The 23,061-nt window shown below is 35.1% G+C and overlaps 1 long non-coding RNA gene across 1 annotated transcript; it reads left to right on the plus strand.

Annotated features, from left to right (window-relative positions):
* The first annotated feature begins 17,697 nt into the window (after positions 1-17,697).
* On the plus strand, positions 17,698-23,029 carry LOC121420777. Its single transcript, XR_005970831.1, has 3 exons — positions 17,698-17,772; positions 22,030-22,377; positions 22,916-23,029. It is a non-coding gene; the product is annotated as an uncharacterized LOC121420777 (long non-coding RNA).
* Positions 23,030-23,061: the final 32 nt, after the last annotated feature.

Raw genomic sequence — 23,061 nt, forward strand, 5'->3', positions numbered from 1 at the left:
CAAGAAGCTACTAGAAGCTTATAAAGAGGGTAATCCCAGTTGCAGAATATATATTGATTTGTAAACGTTTACATCATAAAAGCCCAGAAATCATTCTTCAGACTACAACAAATTTCATGTAATTCATTAAGGATATGCTTAAGGGATTTTTTGCTGGGGCAAGGTGCTTTTTCCCTATTCTACTTGGGATACAGTCCTTTAGAATGTTATATGCTAATATTTATTGTATGGTAAAAATATGAATATCATGGATTTTTAAAATATAATATAAACTTACATTTTTCGTTGATATGTTCTTTTTTCTGCTTTATTGGTTCATATCTCCGTTCCATGCTTTGGCACTCATGACAGCATTAACACCAAGACACTATGGTAAGTACAGAGTTTGATGCATATATATATATATATATATATATATATATATATATATATATATATATATAAACATACATATATGAGTAACACTGATTAGTCAATAGAGAATGGGTGTACATTTTATTCCTCGTTTTGGGCATTTTAGAACGCAAATTTTATTAACCTCCCCGAAGTGAAATTATATTTAACCTCCCCCAAATAAAGTAAGAATAAAATTTATATTAACTAACCATGTATTACATGGTTAGTTAATATATCGTAGAAAACCCATTAAATTCATTACAGTCCTCATTAAGTATAGTGTTATTACTTTTCTCTCATAATTATGGCAAAGATTAAACAGTGTATTTAGGCGAGCTCACAATAGTCTCATATCTCATTGTTAATTTATCTGGGACAATTCTTACACAACCTGTTACAGATGACTGTGTACAGTCGTACGATTCCCCGATAACGTTGTCTTCTGTTTATTTCTTAAATTAATATACATGTAGGAGTATATATCACTCGGAAAACATCGGAGGGAATTTTGACTATTTCGAATACAGACCAACCCTTGGAAGATCTTTGCTTTGTCATCCTGCGGAATATGTCAAAATGCTCCACACTAAATGATACAAAGTGCATTGACTCTGGAACTAAGGTCAACATAGACCCGGATGATAACGTAACGGTGGTGACCTTAGGCAGGGGCTTGTGCAGTGCACCTTCTTATCCTATCATAGGTTAGTGCTCCATGTATTTTCTTGCACCCTTAGCATATTTTCGTGAAATTGTACTTATTATCCGTCGTAATAATTCCCCTTTTCCTACATAATGCTAGCAGGGTCTGCAAAAACGATATTCCTTGTATTTGTGTCTGTAAATCAATTTCCATCCATTCACACGAACCAAGGAAAATCTAGTATTAAAAAAGAAAATAATGTGGGCTTTTTAATAATCAATATTCAGGCGTAGCATCGGGTTATTCTAGAGGAGGAGATGACAAATGAACAAGGACGTGACCTCGCTTTTCCCCACTTAATATTATGAATTTCAAGACCAGAATTCACGATATACCCATTATTTTTGTGAAAGTATATGTATCAAGGAAATCCTATAATGCAAATCGCCTTTGACAAGATGTACATTGCGTTCGCGACATTTTCCCTATATCATTATCAGATGATACGATACAGAAACTGTAATTTCACTCGTTTACTTAAACCACTTTTAATAGAACTTCCTTCAGATTTCCCTTTTTTGTCATTGGTGATGATTGTCTATAAATATTTTGCCCTAACCCTTTCCTTTTGACATTTGACCGACATTCTTTTTCATAATAACAGGCGAATCACATAAAAAATAATATGGAAAAAGTGAAAGTTATCCACTTCCTTTTAATCAATGATCATTACTTTCTCTTCAAGCGTGATGCAGTTAGTGGCGTAAAAACAGAAGAGACTTCCTCGAGACTTTCAGTACCAGTTTCCTTATGCTTCGCAGGGTTTTACTTTAATCTGTAACTTAAATTTTGCTGTTAAATAAAGCTTTCATGTATGACACATTGTAATCAAAGGGTCGTGTTTTCGAATCCACCGCGGCCTCGCGTCCTTTGGCATGGTGTTATTTCACACTTTGGCACTCTCGACTCAGGTGATAAATGGCTACACGGTGGGATGTAAAACTAACTAGACCTTGTCCAATGCCATGTGCGCCTCAATGGCAAGTTGCAGGAGTGGTCCCTAGGAAGTGGATGATGTGCATACATTTTGTGCAGGAATGACCGATTGAATGTGATGACTGGGTAAATGAAAAATCGGTAAGCGCTTGGATTCTTGCGATGTATATACATGAATGTTAAGCAATAGAAAATTTACTCAATTATTGTCATTATTACCATTAATCATCTTCTTCCTTTCTGACGTCCTTAATGCAGAGACGGCAGAATCTAAACTTTCATTTTTCTTGGGCATCATTTGGTGTGTGGTAGCAGCTTCTATTGTCATCCTTCTAGTCTCACTGGGGCTGCTGTTCTCTGTAAGACGTTGTTTCTTTATCAAGAAGACTGGTGAGTTTTGGGCGACGAAGAGCATGTTTTTGTCGTTTATGCAAATTAATTGTCCTTTGTCTATAGATAATATTTGTTTTAGTAGCATTTCGCAAATTTCCTTTATTTCTTTTCATTTTGCTTCTTTATTTTGACCCTGAAAAAAAGTTTTAAGACGTCAGTGGAAATTTTCATCTCAATCCGTCCTTAAATTCTGATCTCTTATTCTTGCCCATTATACTCCACGCTCTCTGTTATATTTACGTTTTTATGTTATCTCTCCCTTTCTCTAGTTTCCCTCTCTCGAGTGCTGCTCATTGTGACGTTAGGCAAATTGTAATGATTACACAAATTTAGAAAAAAGTCATAAATAAAGTGTATTCAGGTAATGTTTACACCATAATTTTTAAATACAGCTTTAATAAGGTACTGCAGTATTCAAACAGCTCAGATCATCAGAGTGACTTTGTACTTTATTATCAAATGGAAATATTTGCCAGGACATACTTCAGACTACCCCTTCCATTCTCAATATGCAAATACAAAATTCACCAATAAATAATACATGAAATAAATAAGTATGACTAATACTATATAGGGTCTGTATTGCGTGATTCTTATATAATGTTTGAATAATAACACTTCCTTTTCACAGATAATCCAAGAACAGAAATAGTTAGTCGGCCAAGAGATTCACAGACACTGGTAAGACATATTGACATGTTAAAGTTTATTGTAAATCTACCGAAATAACTTTTCTACTAACGACTCACGACATGCACGAGCCCTGGGACTGTGCCTCATTCCCATTTTTGGTTTCAATTAAAGCGTATAAAACGAAGAATGACCTTCTCATTGTGTTTTGTAGCATGACCAACTATCCCTCAACCACCATTGAAACTGTTCCGCGACAACTTCTACTACTATTACTACTACTACTACTACTACTACTACTACTACTACTTCTTCTTCTTCTTCTACTACTGCCTCTTCGTCGTTAGATAATTTATACTAGCATACTTAAAGACTTCTTGTAATTTTTTTTTATTTTCGCAATAATAATGATATCATTAATAATCATTTACTCTGGGTCGCCACTTCACTTTAGGAAAGTGCTGTACCAGCTGGCCCTGCATAACATATTCATGTTTTTTATCGTTTTATTTCCTATCATCGTTCACCTTCTTCCTATTGTACCTTCTTCCTCTATCGTAAATACAAGATGATGTTATTTATACTTAATTTCGCAAGAGACATTTATATATAGATGAAATCTTACTTGAATGTCACAATAGATTTATGCCAATTAAAGTTATAAAAATCATTTAAATCCCTTTTTCATATATTGTTTTCGATTAAAAACACTTAACAGGTGGATGGGAATCAAGTGTCTAGCAACATCAGTCAACCAGAACATGATTTATCTGTCCGAGCTTTACCTGCGATTCCCAAACCCCGAATAACTCACACATACATTACCACAGTTCAACCTGAAGGGGACAAAGAAGACCAAAGTGTTGAAAATGTGGCAGAAGGAGATGAGGAAGAGGTTAAGCCTGCAATTCCCGACATAGCATCCACCTCCCAGAAGAGGAACGAAGATGGGTTAGTTTACATCGATCTCTCACATGACCGTACCGACCACCCATTACCAACTCAAGGTAGATTTAAAGGTGGCATAACTTACGCTTCTCTCGACCGTGAAGCAATGACCGCCCTCAAGAAAAACGGAAATATCCCAGGCCAAGCGAAACCCAATGAGGACAGCTTACTCCGCACTGATCGAAATCGAGATAGTGACATTGCCCATATTTCGAGCTTGTCCGAAACTGATCATGACAATCAAATGGGAACCGAAAAATCTGCTGCAACTACCGCAAATAAATCAAATGACAAAAGCGCAAGGAAGATGGACGTCATTCAAGAAACCTCTATGGTTTTACCGGTTACTAAGCGATTAGATGAGGATGGTTTGATTTACCTTGAGATTTCTCATAACAGCGTGCGCTATCCAAAACCAGCCCCTGTTCAATCTCAAGAAGGTACTGTCTATGCATCACTTGACTATGATGTCATGGAAACCCGTCAGAAAGAGAAAGCTAGCCCTACTGCATCGTCCAAAGGAGATCCAGAAGACCTGGTCACAGAAAAGGATCTACTTTACATTAATATTTCCCAGTAGTAAAACAACCCTCCTGTGTGATATATTGCTTCCCAGACCAAATTCTTTCCACTTGGCTCCAAGCCTTGCCACATCAGTTAAAAGCATGAATGGGACAAGGAAAGGGATTTCAACCAATCACGTTTCTGTGTATACACACGACCAACCAGAATCGTTTGGTACGAGCCAGTCATCTCTTCCGTGCTTATTATATCCGTGGGGCAATTATTTCGCATGAACACGTGATTCATTCTGATGCTCGGCTGCCTTTTGTTGGACACTTCGCATCTGATTACCTTCGTTACTGTCATGATCATAATAATGATAATGATATAATCGTTTTAAATGATATTTCATTCCTATTTGAAATTACAAATTCATACATGTAAGGCGCACTCTCTTCACCATCAAGCAGATTTCGAGTATTATGTGTTCAAATATGTAATTTATGGCAAGTGTAGACAAATTTGGATGGATGTAGAATATTTTCTTAATGACTGATCACTTCCATGTTGCAACATTCGTACCAGTTATATCGATAATGACAAATACACATAGATTAACTGACCAGTGCTTTTAAAGTAACATAGTATTGGATTAATATGTAAAGTTGCTGTTTCGTGATAAGACGGTGGGCATACCATAAAATACCAGTTAAAAGGCCATTAATGTACGGACTCGAGAGAAAGACATGGTGTGGAAAAAAAAATAGGATAAGTGGTAGAATGAGATCCTAAAAAATAATTTAATTGAATCATCCACTTCACATTGGCAACTTGAGGAAGAAGGCACGAACTTAGATAAGCATTTCATTACTTTATAAACACTACTGAGGCGTTGCTATATTCAATTCCAAATGAAACATAAGTCCCAACATTAAGCGTTTGTCCTTTGACCAAACAAAAATCTGACGATGATTTGCGTTTAAAGTGCAGCTCAACCTTTTTCCATTCCACCATGTTTCAATTTATTTTTGAACTCACGCTTTATTTGCAACTGTAAAAACGTTTTCCGCGACGCCCCAATTTCGCACTACTGAATAAATGTTCCTGATGTCCCCGCAGGATCATGTATACATTCTTAATTTCAAAGATAATATGTATAGTAATGATAACAACAGCAATACGAATAATAACAATTGTCATAACAAAACTTTGACAACTACAAATTACTATTTTGAAATAGGCATTTATATAGCTACCTTCTTCACTGTAATTTTTACACTCGTGTACTTGAAAGCCGCCTTTCCTGTGATCATTATGAATGTAAATTTTTCACTGTACTCTCGCCAAAATTTGAAACCTATTGTGCGTTTGAATAAAAAAATATGCAAATTATATTATACATTTCTAAAGCGTGCTGTGTATCTATTTTTACTATAGTGACCAAAGATGACACGACATTTGCTCCTGCGACGACTACTCCGGTCTTAATATATCAGAGGGTATAGGGTTGGCGTTTATAATAATAATAATAATAATAGTGATAATGATAATAAGTATTTCTAATGCGCACTTTCTAATGGATCATTACTCAAGGTGCTACGTATTAAATAAACAAAAAAATTGGAAATAATCACAATTAAAATCATCAAACATAACATTCATATGAGGAAAATTCAATTCAATTCAAATTTATTTTCATTCTTCAAAATGATACAAATAAGTACAAGATAGATTGGTTCAATTTAAATAAACAATAGCATGAACAAAATTCAATATTGGAAGAAAAAAAAAATATTTGAAAGTAATCTAAATATAAATTAACATACATGTCAAATTAAATCAATATAATCAATATCATTAGATATAATTGAATCAATGCAATTATATATCATAAGAATATATCATAAGAAGAATGGAGGGGTCCACTGAAAAGCAAAGCTTGTATAATGTGGACCCCTCAAAAAATAGATACAAGGAATATAGAAATATACGTAAAGTAATACATGAAGATAACGAAAAGGCAAGTAATAATAGTAAATAACACGAAACAACACAACACATGAACATGAGGTGGACAATAGTACGATAACAACTGCCTATAGAATATAGAAAGAAAATAGAGATAGGGAGAGGGATGCAAAGCTAATTTGCTTCATATAATTATATTATGTCTACACATACATACACATCAATACACGCACACACACACACATATATATATGTATACATATATACACACGCATACACACACATACATACACATATACATACATATATGCATATATATATACATACATACACACACACATATACATACACACCCGCACACACCCATACATATACACATTACACATATACATACACACACACACACCCCTCCATACACACATATACAAATACACCATTACACACGCACACATACACACACACATACAATATAAAAGGTACAATATAATGTATAGACAAGCTATAACTTTTATATTTCAAATTTTATGTCTAACTGGAAAAAAAAATAAAATAAAAATAATAATAAGGCTTTATGTTCTGTATAAACTTAGCAAAAAATGATACAAAATTTTAGTTTAAACAGTGAATTTAATTCATTAGGAAATAAGGAGCATAAATTTTAATTTGTTTTTAAAGGACAGTAAAGAACGGGCATCTTTAATCTCATCTCCAAGGGAGTTCCAAAATCTTGGACCTGTATATAAATAAGTATTTTGTGCTAGATGCGTTCTGAGGAGGGGCAAGTGATATTTATTTGACTGCCTGGTGGGATAGTTATGGAGGGATTGGTTTTGGTGAAACATAGAGTCAAATATGCGTGGCAACGAATTATTTTTGTATCTATACATGAATTGACCTAATTGAAATAAATATAAATTTTTTATTTTCATGATTTTATGTTCCAGGAACAATTGATCTGTATGAGAACGAACTGGTGCATTACATATAATTCGGAGTGTTTTCTTTTGTAAAATTAATATTTTGTCCAATAAAGAATTATGGGTATTTCCCCATGCTAATATTCCATAATTAAGGTACGGTAAAATTAAGGAGGAATATAACATGAGTAATGTGACCGGAGGAAAATAGTGTTTTAACTTATTAATTATACCAATATTACGAGATAATATTTTGCTCACATGAAGAACGTGGGGTTTCCAAGAAAGTTTATTATCAACTATAATTCCTAAAAATTTAATTTGGGAAACACATTGTAAAGGTGTATCATCAAAGATAATGTCAGAAGGTAAAGATTCAATAGAATTACTAAATATCATATATTTTGTTTTGTTTAAATTAAGAGATAGTTTATTGGCGCGTATCCATTGAGTCAAATTTAGCAGTTCCATATTCATGATCTGAACTAGAGTTTGAGGGTTTTTGTGAGCAAAAAATACATTGGAATCATCTGCAAAAAGAATGAAAGAAAGAATGTCAGATGATCTATGAAAATCGTTAATGTAAATAATGAATAAAAGAGGCCCTAATATACTACCTTGTGGGACACCACAATTAATGTCATGTTGATCAGAGATGTGATTATTTAAATAAACATATTGTTTTCTATTTTTAAGGTAATTCCTGAACCACTCCAAGGCAATTCCACGTACTCCATAATGAGAAAGCTTGTAAAGTAAAATGTCGTGGTTAATAGTGTCAAATGCCTTGGAGAAGTCCAGGAATATACCAATTAGATGCGAATGATCATCTAAAGAATGGGCTACTTTATGCACAAAATCTAAAAGAGCGTGGATAGTGCTATGTTTTTGTCTAAAACCAAATTGGAAGTTAGTGAATATATTATTGATTTTAAGAAATTTAGTTGTTCTAATAAAAATTAATCTCTCTAAAATCTTAGAAAGAGAAGAGAGTAAGGATATAGGACGGTAATTACCAGCATCAAGCTCGTCTCCCTTTTTAAATAAGGGAATAACTTTCGCAATTTTCATTTGTTTAGGAAAAATACCACTTAATATAGATTTATTTAATATATGTGTCAAGGGCTCAACAATAGACGATATGGTTCCTTTTAATATAAAATTACTTATGTCATCATGACCAGCACTGTGTTTATTATTTAAGGAGGAAACAATATCGGTCACTTCATAAATAGTAGTCGGATAGAAAAAAATTGAATTGGCATTTGTGCCAAATTTTCCCCTATCGTAGAAAAGTAAGAATTCAAAACATTGGCGATTTCTGTGGGATCTTCTATATTCCGATTATTAAATCTTATTTTAGTAATATTTGATTTCTTTTTTGAAATATTCAAAGCTTGCTTAATAACTTTCCATGTGTTTTTCATATCATGTTTATATTGTTCTAATTGAATCGAGTAATATTTCTTTTTTTCTGCACGCAAGACTTTTATTAATGTATTTTTATAAGAAGTATACTTAATTTTTGAATGTTCATTCTTCTTCAATTTGAATTTATGGTACAGTCGGTTTTTTTTATTAATTGAGCGCAAGAGGGAGTTAGAAATCCAGGGAAGTCTGGGTGATGTTTTATAATTAACTCGATTATCATTCTTTTTAGGAATATGATCATCTAGATGTTTTTTAAATATATAAAAGACGTGGCCTTCGCTAATATGATTGTAAAAATGGGTAATGTTTGACCCTTGATTGGAATGTCTTAAGAGTGTTCATATTCCTTATAGTACTTGTCAGTCTATTCCACTTAACTGGGGCCACATAGCTGAAAGCCCGATCTCCATAATGCTTGGTCCTGCTATGCGGAATCACAGGGGTGGTAGATGTGGAAGGTCGTAAAGAATAGTAGCACTGCTTCACGCCAAGAAGATCCTTGATGTAAGTTGGAGCTACATTGTGAAGAGCGTTGAACACTGATGTCAGGATCTTGTATTCAATTCTCGACACAGGAAGCCATTGGAGTTATTTTAGGGTTCGAGTAACATGTCCCTATTTGCCCACTCCTTTAATAACTCGGGCAGCGTTGTTGAGTATTCTTTGTAGTCTTGAGGCATAAGAATGTGGTAGACCAGCAAACAGGGCATTACAGCAGTCCACTCACGACGTGACAAGGGCATGGATGACTCTTCGCTATGTTTCGCAAGTGATAGAAAGCACATTTGCAGTGTTACGATACTGCAACAAATAACAAGGAAGATTTAATTTTAGATTTTACTTCCCTTTTTTTTATTACAGGAAATAATTAACCATATACAAAAAAATGACAAAATGATAATGGTCTTACATAAATCTCTTGAAGTGCTAGAGGTCAAAAACTGAAGTGATTATACTGTATCCAAGTAATAATCCAAGTTGGCTGGGAAGATTCCTTATTAATGATGGCGATGATGAAACTGATGTTGAAGAACGACGAATAACAAGAGTCACTGTAACGAGTTGACATGTCTGTGAAGACGATGTTGATGATGATTAACAGTTAATTTCAGCAATCCGTGGGTTGAAGAGCGTTCATTAAAACCGGTTATCTCGATGAGAACTGAGAATTTCTCTCTCTAAATAACTGCAAACAGTTCATTGATGGCGTGCAAATAATTCCACAGAAGATGATTATTCCAGGTGGAAATAAACTCTGCTCTGACATAAAGTCTGGCGTGAAACTCTCAGCTCTGATATGATCTGATCTGATGGAGTGATCTGGTATGATATGATGATGTCCTTGAAGAATCTGCCAGCTTTATATACTAATTACAACTATTCTATAGATTTCTAGTATTCTCTATATTTAGAACATTCTCCTTCTTTTTGGAGCATTATACATTTCTAAAACATTTTTAAATGACCTCAGTGCGATCAACATGCCAATAACATAGTTAATCATACTGTTCTTTTCACTGCAGGCTGGCTAATGTGTGGCAATCTATTGTCTGCTTTTCCCTATTCAACAATAAAACTCCTTGGCCTTTAAATAGGCGAGGCCTGCATAACAAAAGTTTTTACAAAGACATTCTGGAATGTTCCTTATCATTTTAAATGAATGTACTTGCTCTTACAATTCTTCTTATATATAACAGCATCTGGTTCAGAGAGGATTCTGCGAATCTTAGCTATATTTGGCAAGTGAGAGAAAGCACTTTTGCAGGTAGACGGAATATGTGCATCCATGTTCAAAGACTTGTCAAAAATTACGCCCAAATCTCGAACAGTATTAGAAACAGGCAGAACATCTCCGTTTATTGTAAGTTCTTGCAGGTCGAAAGTGGAGTGCTGGTGACGTGAACCAATGAGAAGAAGATTTGTTTACTCATTGTTCAATTTAAGGAAATTTCTCTCCATCCATGTCTGCATATCCTTTACACAGTTCTGAATGCGAAGGTATGTATTATTTTGGTCAATACCTTGATTGAAAGCAACATAAAGTTGAGTGTCGTCTGCGTAGAGATGGTACTTCATGTCGTGATGCCGCGCAATGTCACCAAGGGGGGCTGTGTACATAGTAAACAGCATCGGTCCTAGCACAGATCCCTGTGGCACACCACAATATGTGATGTATTTCTCGGATATGGTATCCCCAACTACTACCTGCTGTGATCTCGCTTGCAGATATGACTGAAACCATTTAATAACATCACCAGTTATTCCAAAGCGGTCAGACATCCTTCTCAGAAGTAACTCGTGATCGACAGTGTCAAACGCTGCTGAAAGATCAAGCAGGACAAGAAGCACCATCTGCTTTTTGTCTACAGCTGTTAAGATATCATTTGTCACTTTAATTAAGGCAGTTTCAACACTGTGGCCAAGCTTGCAGGCTGACTGCAAGTCTTCATATAGACAACTGTCTTTTAAGTAGGTACAGAGGCGGTGAGCTACAACTTTCTCCAGTACCTTTGAGACAGATGATAGCTGAGAGATGGGTCTATAGTTAATCAGACAGTCAGGATCAAGGGTGCTCTTCTTCAGAATTGGAGAAACAAGAGCAACCCTGAAGCATTCTGGCACTGTAGCAGATGACAAGAAACAATTGATTAAAGTCAATATCATCTCTGTAAACACATTTGGCGCTTTCTTCACCATCCATGTAGGTACTGGATCGAGAGCACAAGATTTGTTTTGTGATGATTTAATGATTATTACTATTTCAGCACTTGAAGATAGCTGAAATCCTGTCCACTGATGCTCAGGAGGTGTTTCAAACATCCTAGTAGAGGAAGCCAATCCAATCATCGGTTCTCTTATATTGCGAACGTTTTCTTGGAAAAAGACATTGAAACGCTTTTCGATATCTGTTACATCCGAGGGCAATGGAATGGATTTCGATCTGCCAAGAAGATTATCTACAAGTCGAAAAAGTTGCCTCTGATCACCATTGCAATCATCAACTTTTTCCTTGATGTAATCTTTCTTGGCACAAGACATCATTTTTCTAAAGATATTACGCTCACTGATGAAACTTTGCCGATCGATTGACTGTCGAGACTTCCTCGAGCGTTTTCAGCCCTCCTACTGCACTGTTTCTGATGTCGATTGTTAAGATTGTAGTAGAGTGTTGTGGCTCAGAATAATGTAAATTGTCACTGGAGAGAATGTCATGAAAACGACCAAGGAGTAATGAAAACTTCTTGATTATGGCCACGTGTTGCCTACGTGATTTCTAACGAACTTGATAGACATCTTTCGCAAAACTCGCTTTGACTTGCATATGATGCACTAGCGCGACCTCGACGAGGAGTTAAATCATTAAATATAGATACACTTTTTTATACAATTATACAACAGACCTTCTTTTAATTACAAATACATTTGATTAACTAATGAGAGAGACATAGCATTAAGTTCTGAAAGAAATATACAATAAAGTATTTTTAATTCAATTCAATTTATTGGCCATTCAAAACAAAAAAAATATTTACAGAAATAACTTGATACCAACAAAATGATACAAAACGTATCTGGTTACATGTTACTTAATGGTCAGGACCCCTAAGAAGAAGAACTGCTTATAGACGGGTCCCTACAAATACACAAATATCATAACCGGTAAAAAAGAAATATAACACATACATGTAAGCTCACACACTATCACAAAATGCAAAAACACGGAAGATAGAATAGAAGATAAGACAAAATAAGATGATAAAATACAATTGCAATTACATGAGGATTGCAGTTGTTTAAATAGTTGAACAAAATGACTTTGATAGTGACTTAAATCGTGAGAGTGTTGTGCAGTTTTTTAATATATGTGGGGGAATTCCATTCTTTCGCCCCGATATCCGAAGTTGTACAAGTGAAATACATGTATGCTCAGATGTATTGCCTGCCGCGAATGCCTGCATGCACTCTTGCTTGATACGAACTGAATGAATGATACTGCACGTGAGTTGTAGAGAGAGAGGGGCAGTTTGGGGCGTTAGTGCAGTGCAACGCCTGATTTTCAACCCTTGCAAAATCGGGGAATAACTTCAGCCACTGGCGTACAGATGGGGGTTATGATTGGGGGCCCCCAAGTGTTTCATGGAAAGGGAAAGAGTGGAATATTACTTTCGTAATATGTCAAAAATATAGATTTTTGTATTGAAAAGTTCAATATTTTTGCTTCAGCTGCCATATCTAGCCCCCTCGTTTTTTTTTTCATTACGCCACTTGCTTCAGCCAATAGATCTGGTTCAGTCTGAACTAGTGGTATCATTGGTATATTGTGAAAAAGTCTCCAAAATCACTGGTCATTTTTCTTTTAATATTAATATTGTGCAGTTTGTTGGCATTTGTATTTCTTCTGTTGATATTAATTAGAGCTCCTCTGGGCAATTAAAAGGCCTTATATTCCAAAACTTCTGGAGGCTCTGCCCCCTCGACCCCACCAGGGGCCTCTGGACCCCTCTGCTGACACATTGCTGGTTTGCGTAATTGATAGTGGAGCATTACCGATTCTCAACAAGAAATATGGCGCTTCAAAAAAGTAATTGAGAATGGCTGCTATAGGCTATGAACTGTAAATGGGTTATAAAAACAAGATTGTTTAAAACCTGATTTGGGAGATTGTTTCAGGCATCGCTTTTGTAATGTTTTAAAGGTAACATTCGTGCCGTCAGTTGCATATGTACAAGCTGTACAATCTTGAATATATGCATTATATACCATACATATTCTCTGTGTAAAAATCATCATAAACGGAAAAATAAGACGAATTTAGCACGATATCTGAAAGAGAAAAGCGCAGTAATTGGTTTTATAACAAAGGTTTTACTAAACAATGGAGATCAAATTGATCGCGAAAGTTCTGACTGGCACGACAAAGGGTTTCACTTCAAAATTAACCCCATTTGTGTTACATTCTTCATTACAATTACTGTTATAATTTTTCCAGAATATCTGGGGTTGCTGCCTATGGAGAATATTACACACAGCATCCCCACCTCCCTGGGCCATGCATGCTCATCGATACGAAAACTTGATTCGTCATAAAGTAATAAAATATAGGAGAAAGGCCCAAATCTACATTAATTAAAAAATACTGTGACGTATAACTAAGAGTGACTAGAGAGTTGACAGTACTCAAACAAAAGACTCGGTGACGCAGGATTTCCAGTTACCATACGATGCATCAAGTATACCATCAAGCATATCATCGAGCGTACCATCGAGCATGTTCAATCTGTAGCATAAAAATATAAACAAACAATAATAAGCATCTGTATATATGCAATTACATTTTACAATTTTGGACTTGCATGAGACAAATAAATAGTCTAAGTATTGCACAAATTAATTGTGACGGTTTAATCTTGCATAAATAAATATTCTGGTTTTCTATAACAAATTAACCTTTTATGTTTTGTCAATGTGTTCAAAGAACCTTGAATAAGCTTTGCTATATGTGTGGTTAAACAAAATCTTGACTTTGTCTCATTTGTTCTTTATATCAACTACGAAACTTGTATCAATATATCCTTGGCTCTAATCCATTTTTATACTCTGAAGCATTAATAACTAGCAATAACTTTATTCAAACCAATAACTTCATTTCACCTATGTGTTGTTAGTAATTATCAGGGATTTCAAATGTACCGAAAAACTGGCTTTAATGCCTTATTTTCAAACTCATACACATACTGTATCTATTTCAACAACTTAGAACCAAATGCAGCTAACAAAGAAAAAAAACATTTGTTTATCCGACATTCCATTCCGTTTACAACGCGGAACATGAATAACCTACTATGCACCTTGTGCGAGATTACCACACAGTACCGTGCCGACATGCTATTACGCAACACTCTTCATGTACATGTCCAAGTAAGTATCAATGTACAATGCCAATACACGTTTATCACACGTGTATTCTATACGTAAACTCCAAACACTTTCTCCAAAGTTATGAGCTAAATTAACAACAAATTAATTATCCATTCGAGTTAATTTTGGTTCATATATTCAGTTAAACATTACATTACGAAAATATAAAGGTCCTTTTACTTACAACATTGGACTTGTACCGATTATCTTGAATTCTACTGTAAAGTCACGACGGGCTGAACTTTAAATCTTTGTCGATCTTGGCAAGGCAAATTTCCAACGCCCTCTATCGACCCAGATAAATAATTCTGAATCTCAACGTCTCTGACGTCATGTTAATCATTTAAAAAAAACACTTTCTAAATCTTACAAATACCATAAATAGTGTGCCGACGCCGGAAAACCCCTGAACAACAAATAATTTTTTTATTTGTAAAGAAGCTATGTAAACTAGGTATTTACCATAGGTTACACGGGCCTAATCACAAGTGGCAGGCCATAGATATTCATTCGAGCCAACCCATTGCTATTTTTTTTATTTTGATATGGCTGATTGACAAAGTGTATGCACATGATTGTCCATCTAACACTGATTCTATTTTTGGTAATTACTGAACTTCCTTTTCCCAAATTGGGAAGAAATATCACCAATTTTGGACTATATTTTGACTGGCGGAAGGATTAGGGCTATTTTGCTATTTGAGGTGATGAATCTGCTCCGCCCGAAGGTGTCTTCAAACACGCCAATCTATTTTTAAAATTAGCTGGTCGAGGGACCCTTTTCTGGTCAGATATGGATTGCCAGATATATATCCTATCCACTGGTAGTAAACATTCGACCCCCGAATTTCATCCTTATTTTTCATGAATTTTTTAAAGTGCCAATTTAACACATGAGTCTATGTGGAATGAACTAGGCCTGTGAAACCCATATTTGCAGAGGCTTGAAAGTACAAAATTCACCATGGTCAATCGGTCACGGAATAACAGATACATTCATTGGCGATTCGTGATTTGTTTAAAAAAATCATGAATAAATTTATTTTTGCTCTTAATTTATCATTACTATTAATTTATTATTACTATTAATTTTATGCTAAATGATTTATACCTGATTTATTATCAATATATGCTTGTTATATATATGTTGTATTATATTGTTATGTCGAAGAAAAAATCAAATCAAAACAAATCAAACATGAATGTGAATAAATCATACGTGCATAACATGTTTGGCAACTCATTCGATTTAGATGTGTGGTGAAAAAAATTGGACATATATAATCATACTTGGTTTAGTAAAATAAAATCGTAAAATTAAAGAGGAGATAAGTTCTCAAAATTAGCTATATGCCGAGTCGGGACGAGGGAAATTTTTGAATATGACTGTACGAAATATGCTTTTGGGACACCCGATAAAAAAGATAGACCTTTTGGCGGGGAAGTAGAAAGTGTCGGTACATTTATTATATTCATATATATATAAGTCACAATAACCTTTGTCCCCCGTCACGGAAATAATATAATAATCAAACTAAATGAAGAATAGTCAAGGAATGCTAAAATATTTGAGCATTCTTTGACTATTCTTAATTTAGTTTGATTATATATATATATAATCAAACTAAATTAAAAATAGTCAAAGAATGCTCAAATATGTATATATATATACATATATATATTTATATTAATGCGGCAACGTGGTATACTTCCAACTGAGTTTATTTTGAAGTCCAAATTTTAAACACACGTCTTCTTCAGGGAATTCAGGGATACAATAAAGCTCGCAGTGACAAGAACTAAAATAATAACATTCATGATTGTGGTAGTCATGGGACCGCGCACAAAACAACATAATTATCATAATAATAAGAAAAATAAGTAGAAAAAAATAATTGCGTTGGGACTTCATTGTCACAATCACATATTAAGACGCCACCACAATCATCAAAGTGCAAAAATAAAATGGATAAAGTCTTATATATCAAGAAAATAAATTACGATAAAAGGGAGGTGACAATGACCTCCTAAATCACTCAATCTTGAAATCAACTGTTAATATGTATGGAGGAGAGTAGAGCAATAATAATAACAATAAACCAATGAGAAATTCCTGAAATTATTTATAAAAATTGTATTTGTCCAGCCAAGACAGATCCTTGTTTAGGCCATACTGAAAACTTCGGCTATGAATAATGGCTCGAAGTTCAGCGAGTTTCCTCTCTTCCGCGGAAAAAAACCCTTTAGGTGTCCACCCCTTTTACCCCCACCCCCCCCTCGCGGCTAATTACGAATTTATTTGTCTGATATGCCTATTATGTGCTTTGTGTTTGTTCTTATTTCTCGTTAGGCCTTTGAATTTCTGTACTATCCTTACATCTGCCATACCGTGGTTACTAGTGTTCCTTAAGCAGTTTTACGATTATCTATACTTTGTACTTGTCATTATCTTTTCTGGTGTATAAGCATTTTATTTATAGTATTGTCAGAGATGTGTAATAAATGAAACTGCATAAAAAATACATAAGCTTCATAATCGCAAGATATCTAATAAAATATTTTCATTTTTCCCCTTTTCCCTTCAGTTCGAAATGGATAAGTACATACTCTTGCTTCAACTCATAAACTTATGTACATGATTGGTTCTACTCAATTGTCCACTGACGTACAAACCAAAAGAAAACACACACACACACAAAACAACAACTTTGCGACCAAGAACAAAAAAAACAGTAAAAATAAATGAAAATAAGTGAAAGGGGCAAGTGAAATATTACTCTGTTTTCATTTCAGTTTATATTTGTCACAAAATGGATGTCGCGTACCGGAGGAAGTTGTTGTAGTTTCTCAATTTGTTGTGATACTGCTTATGTTTTATCTTGTAAATCGATTTTTATTAGATTTGAATTTGCCGATTTGAATGTACCGATTGAGGGCGTACTGTTATCATGACTGATCATGGGAAGCGTGTCGCTTGCCTATTAGTTGTTGCTTAATTCTTTAATTTGGTGATACGAGCCCAATGACGTGAGTATTATTTGTTTATCTTGAAGTCTATTACTTATGTTATCAGATAAGCTGAGTGTCATGCTGAAATATGGTTCTTAAGTAATGAAATTAATGTGTCAGAATTATGTAGGCCGAGTGAAGTAGTTCAAATGAAAACGCCGTATACGTGTACATGCATGCATTACGTAAAGGAAAGCGTACAGTCGTACGTGGCGTAGTTGTGTATGGAAGGCAAGTAACTTGAATCTGGCGCCTTCGGGAACGTGATGAACTCATTGTTAATTGATATGTTAACATATGAACGATGTAAACATAGACGCTTTTTAGACGTATTTAGTTTACTAGCAGCAATTGCCCGTGGCAGCACAGGGGGTAGGAGTCATCTTCTTTATCAAGGTGTGTACCTGTAAGTGTGTGTGTGGGGGGGGGGTGACATGTATGTACAGCTAGACTGCCTTTTTACACTGAAAGCCAAGCAGTCTTTTGATGAAATGTTTTTGAACAACTGATTCATAGCAGATTTCTCTTTCAATTAATATAGATAGGAGGTTCAATTAAGTTTAGCATCTTAGGTTGAACTGGAGGAAGAACTTTAATAATCATTACAGATCCATCTACCTATAAAATTGAAAAAAGGTATAAGGACACGGTGTATTCAGTGAGCAGTCATACTACATGGGTATTTTGTTAATCACACAGAAATAAAGTTTAACACATGAATTAGCCAACATAATACTAAATATACTTAATTTATCTGAAAATGAATTTTAGAGACATTCAAATTTTGTTCAATGTGTGTAGCAAAGAAAGAAAATGACATTGTTACCAATGTACAGAACTGAGAAAATCTGATCAAATTTACCCTTCAATAAAAGGGTTAATAGCAATTAACAAATAATAATAATTTTGGAGTTTTGGATCTTAGCACTGAGTTCATTGTCTGACTCAACCAAACAACTTCATCAGGTTGGAATTAAGATTTAATCCCTTACTGTGGCATCAACCATTCAAAATAAATGTTACGTTTTACGTCAAAATTTCTAACCACCGAACTGTGTGCAAGAGAGCAATGACACAGCTTAGCCGTGTGCTTCAGGTAACGGAATCTGTTAGAATATAGGATTAAATTTAAACGATGTGTTAGTGAAACTGGGCAGGTTGCTAGGTCATTGGATTGACCTAATTATTAAGAAAATATAACTTTCTCAAAGATTCATCATGAAGGTTTTATCTCCCGATTTCACTGATGTTGACATAGATTCTAGGCCTACATATTATATTCTCATTTCATTCTCACCTGATCGGCAAGCAGGTGACAGGGAACTTAAGTGAGAATTGTTTGTATGTCAAAGAAATCGAGAGATAAAACCTTTGTGCTGAAGTTTTGCAACATGTAACGTCGCAAGAAATACCACAATACACATTGCTTGTGTTACGCATTTGCGATTACTACCGCTGCAGAGTATAAGTACGAGTGTAGCGGTATCCACAGCGGCGCCTAGTATTGGATATAACCACACGCGTGTGGCCACATGCATGTGACTGTATACACTGTATATACTCCGAATGTGAACTGCCCTGTAACATTAATGACAATAGGATTATTACAAATGTAAAATAATCTTAGATTATTTTATATTTGTAATAATCGTATTTATCTAAAAACATGATTGACATTGATCTTTGAAATTCTAACCATTTCCTATTCAATATTGGAATCCAAACATTGACACCAATCTGATCCATTGAAGTTTAAACTGCTAATGATCATGATCACCATGATCATGGGCCACGGACCGGTTTTGATGGGAGGGGGGGGGGGGGGGACTCAGCATCCATACAGAGAATCATAATCAGATGATCATTTTTACGTTTTTGTTCAAGGTCAAGCATCTTAGGTTGAACTGAAGGAAGAACTTTAATAATCATTACAGATCCATCTACCTATAGAATTGAAAAAAGGTATAAGGACACGGTGTATTCAGTGAGCAGTCATACTACATGGGTATTTTGTTAATCACACAGAAATAAAGTTTAACACATGAATTAGCTAACATAATACTAAATATACTTAATTTATCTGAAAATGAATTTTAGAGACATTTAAATTTTGTTCAATGTGTGTAGCAAAGAAAGAAAATGACATTGTTACCAATGTACAGAACTGAGAAAATCTGATCAAATTTACCCTTCAATAAAAGGGTTAATAGCAATTAACAAATAATAATAATTTTGGAGTTTTGGATCTTAGCACTGAGTTCATTGTCTGACTCAACCAAACAACTTCATCAGGTTGGAATTAAGATTTAATCCCTTACTGTGGCATCAACCATTCAAAATAAATGTTACGTTTTACGTCAAAATTTCTAACCACCGAACTGTGTGCAAGAGAGCAATGACACAGCTTAGCCGTGTGCTTCAGGTAACGGAATCTGTTAGAATATAGGATTAAATTTAAACGATGTGTTAGTGAAACTGGGCAGGTTGCTAGGTCATTGGATTGACCTAATTATTAAGAAAATATAACTTTCTCAAAGATTCATCATGAAGGTTTTATCTCCCGATTTCACTGATGTTGACATAGATTCTAGGCCTACATATTATATTCTCATTTCATTCTCACCTGATCGGCAAGCAGGTGACAGGGAACTTAAGTGAGAATTGTTTGTATGTCAAAGAAATCGAGAGATAAAACCTTTGTGCTGAAGTTTTGCAACATGTAACGTCGCAAGAAATACCACAATACACATTGCTTGTGTTACGCATTTGCGATTACTACCGCTGCAGAGTATAAGTACGAGTGTAGCGGTATCCACAGCGGCGCCTAGTATTGGATATAACCACACGCGTGTGGCCACATGCATGTGACTGTATACACTGTATATACTCCGAATGTGAACTGCCCTGTAACATTAATGACAATAGGATTATTACAAATGTAAAATAATCTTAGATTATTTTATATTTGTAATAATCGTATTTATCTAAAAACATGATTGACATTGATCTTTGAAATTCTAACCATTTCCTATTCAATATTGGAATCCAAACATTGACACCAATCTGATCCATTGAAGTTTAAACTGCTAATGATCATGATCACCATGATCATGGGCCACGGACCAGTTTTGATGGGAGGGGGGGGGGACTCAGCATCCATACAGAGAATCATAATCAGATGATCATTTTTACGTTTTTGTTCAAGGTTTAAGAAAAAGCGCGGGGGCTGAATTCCCCGCAGCCCCCCCCCCCCCCCCGCGGCCGCTGATGCTGATGTTATTTCTAGTGTGTGCTTCATTTCAGATGGTAATGTTGAAAAAAAATATCACCAGCACCAGCTGTCAACGTGTAGCTCGAAGATTTTTAAATAGCTGTAATCTGTACGATCGTGCCGCGAAAGGGAATGGCGACCTCTTGGACAATAAATGCTGTAGATATTACTTATTTAATGTTAAAGAGCACACGAAACCGGATCTGGAGTTGAAAAGGAAAACCAGTAGCACTCGTCTAACACAGTACCAGCGATTTTTCCCCCAAAGTGTATAGCAAGTGGGAGTCTCCTGCAGGTTTGACTTTATAAGAATCTATTTGCCTTTGTTGGATTTCATGTCATTCTGAAAGCAAGTTTTCGTACAGCCAGATTCGGCATGATGACAAGCGCTTGTGGACACGCTTTGGTTGTTTTTGTTCTAACGCTCTTCAGTTGTGGTAGGTTTACGTTTTGATTCATTTCTAAATCTGGTCCATTTTCCGTTAACGATGAACTGATTTCTGCAATCTACATCAAGTTTACCGTAAGTTCAGTATGTGATAAATTCATTTATTCAACAATACCACATTACAACGCATCTACACGCGCTCAAATAGGTTCTACATAGTGAGTTATTGACAAACATGTATTTTGGAGAACATTTCAATACAATAAGAAAATGAGCAAGCCTTATTTAGGGAGAATTTATATTAGCCGTCATTATTAAACGGTGAGCGTCTGGTGATATATAAAAGTTCTCTTACTGACTTCGGAAAGAAATTCAATCGATGATACCAATTAATCAGTGAATGAGGTATTATAGCAGTTATGAAATGAATTACTAGGGAAATAAATTGATAAGTGGATTAAAAATTGAAAAAAGGTAAAATGATAGAATGGGCAGTAAAATTATACATTCATAATGATACCCCTTACACACTGACTGAAATTATTTTCATTGCATTAATTCGGGAGAAATGACGCCAACTGATTCATCTTCATTGGCAAAATTGTCTATCCCGCAGAAGCCGGAGGATTTAGTGTGACCATCAACAGAGGCAAGTATCTTCCAGTCATAGGCGAAGATTTTACACTGGTCTGCACGTTCACACTACAAGTCAGAAATATGGAGATCACGTGGCAGAAGGATGGTAAATCGCTCGCAACACGCGATTGTCAGGAAAATCGGTCCTGTAGGTTTACTGTTCTAGACCAACGGAAGTTCAACTTGGTGGCAGATTACTCCAGTGTTAATCTTACGATAAAACAACTGTTTGGTGACGACGGTGGTCATTACAGTTGTTCTTTACGCCAAACTGCCTCTCCCTACAATACAGTATCAAGGAGCATAAACGTAACGCCATTTCTGCCAGGTGTAGTAATTGTTTAAAAATAATATTCAAATGAAAATCAACTCGATTTGGACAATGAAATCGTTAGACTCAAAATGCAAAATGCAGTACGATTTTATCATGGCTATATTCAGAAAATAATTATTTATGCAGATTTTAGAACTACGTGAAGCGCGATCACTCTAGGATAAATTGGAAACTGAGAAAGGAAAATTCAATGGCAGAAAACTTTCATCAGCGGAAAACCATAACCAGACTTAATATAAGAAAAAAAATAAAACCCATGATTGTTTTTTATTCGATTTGTCGATGTCATTACTTTACTGGAAGCCAATCCACTTGTGTGTTATTATTGTGCATATGAGATAAATACTTTTCAACCTACAATATTTTCAAATAATGTATAATGGAAGCTTAATCGGCATCCACAACGTAAATTAATCCAAATAGATAATTTATAATTATCTATTGAAAATGAACATACAATGTTGCAAAACAAAAAAATAGTGACGTAACTGTAATTGTAAACTGCTCATTAATTTTCTCTCTTCTTTCACAGCTTTACCTACAATCGTCATAGTTGCCGATAGATCGAGCCGTCACTGTTCCAATAACTCCACTGTAACGGTAATGGCCGGAGAGCCAAATATCTTAACATGTAAAGCAATGCGAGCAAGGCCTCCTGCAACTGGGTTGTAATAGATG

The sequence above is a fragment of the Lytechinus variegatus genome, chromosome 8 (genome assembly GCF_018143015.1).
Source record: "Lytechinus variegatus isolate NC3 chromosome 8, Lvar_3.0, whole genome shotgun sequence".
NCBI classification, from domain to species: Eukaryota; Metazoa; Echinodermata; class Echinoidea; order Temnopleuroida; family Toxopneustidae; genus Lytechinus; species Lytechinus variegatus.